Here is a 1993-nt window from a genome sequence, read left to right as displayed (position 1 = left end):
ATGCCCACCCTATAACTTCTAGTGAATTTAGAAAATGAGATTGTCTTTGAATGTTGAGGTCAACATTCAAAGAGATTGTCTTTGAATTTAGAAAATGAGATTGTCTTTGAATGTTGAGGTCAACATGCTAAGTGATGTAAGCAAAGCAACAATCTTGAGCCCAAATTATTTCATAAGATAATATATGTGAGGGATCACTAGCGTCCCATACCACCATGATACCACCCATACATACCTTAACAATTTGAAAACTCCCTAGTATGCCGTCTAGGAAAATATGAATAAAATCTTGTATAAAAGGAATAAAGTGACCTTATCCCAGACTTTCATATACTAAAATCTATCTCTATATTCCTGAGACCACATCAAGGAATAACTCTTTCCAAGTACATCATTTAGAAAAGAAATTGAATTATTGGCATCTTTCTAATGATAACTACCCAATAAACAATAAAGTTAGGGTAGAAAAATAACTCACCTAGATACATAAGCAACTAGGTATCCGAGTTGGAATATGTACAAGAGTACAAGCAATATACTCCAAAATTAAGTGCAAAAAACGAAGGCAAATGCTACCTTCAAAGCACATGATATTATTCAAAATATCAAAAGATCCTTATAAAACCATGGATAAAAGCATAGAAGCTCCTCGAATCCATGAAAATCATAGTTGATCATAAAAATCAATGCATACCATCTAATGATCATTAATCATGCCAAAAGAAGCATTAAAATTGGTGGCCAACTCATCAATCCGGAGTATATGAACGTGGTGCCGTTCAAGGAAAACTCCAAAGTAAGCAAGTGAAACACATATGTATAACACTCATTTAAAAACCCCTAGATACAAGTGATCTAGACAAAACCTAATGAGTCCATATAAAACTTGGAAAACATCCAATAAAATCCACCAAAACAAACTGATCAACTAACCCATGATAGAATTTATCTTATAGGCTTAAGAAATTAAGCACAAACCACACTTAAACAAGTGCAAAATAAATTATCATGGAAAAGTGTCAAAGATGAAACACACTTTGAATGCAAATTATAGCCATCAAAAGAAATTAAGGAACATGTCCAAAAAGAATGGCTAAACAATGGTAAAAATCATGAAAACATCGTTTAGAATTAATCCAAACAAAAATATCTACTAATACAGGGTACAATCGTATTAATAATATGTGAATAATCCACATCTATCTAATGTCAGCACGAGAAAATGTACTTCAATATTAAATCACCCTCGAAAATATTAAACTCTCGAGAAAAAGAATTATCATGATTTTTTTCAAAAAATTTCCTAATTTTATAGGGCCTCAAAATATGCTAATTTTGAATTACACCAAACCTATCTTAAGGCATTCCAAACCAATATTTTTCCAGAAAATGTTTAGCAAATAATTTTACCAAAATACCGTTGATATTTTAAAATACCAATTTTTAGGATTTCTAAAATAAACTTCTAGAATATTCCTAATTTTTCCTGAGAATCCCATCATTCACAAAATTTTCAATTCCGCCCGGCAATTCTTAAATCCAATGAAAATTTATAATTTTAATGGATTTTCTAATTTTTTGGGTCAAAAAATATATTTTTAAAGGAATTTGAGTGGTCACAGGCGCCCCAATGGACACACCACATGCCAAACACCAACCCCACATTTTTCCAAAATTTAAAATAACCTTTGTCTAATTTTTCATTAATTTTCACAAAAAATTTTGAAATTTTTAATTAACCCCGAACGCATTTAGAATACAAACGGTCAAAAAATTTCGGAATCCCAACGGTTTTCCCAGAATATAGAAAGCCAAAAGTTTCGAGAAAATGAAAAGACAAAAAAAAAATTCAGAATGTGAACGGTCAAAAGTTTTTTCGGAATTCGGAAAGCCAAAAGGTTTCGGGAAAGCAGAAAGCTAAGAGGTTTCCCGGAAGATGAAAAGCCAAAAGACACCAAGAGAAAATTTCCAGAAAATTTCTAAGATTTTTCTT

The sequence above is a fragment of the Cibotium barometz genome, chromosome 12 (genome assembly GCF_041138505.1).
Source record: "Cibotium barometz isolate CiBa-2024 chromosome 12, ASM4113850v1, whole genome shotgun sequence".
Classification (NCBI taxonomy): domain Eukaryota; kingdom Viridiplantae; phylum Streptophyta; class Polypodiopsida; order Cyatheales; family Cibotiaceae; genus Cibotium; species Cibotium barometz.
This window is presented reverse-complemented; position numbering follows the sequence as displayed.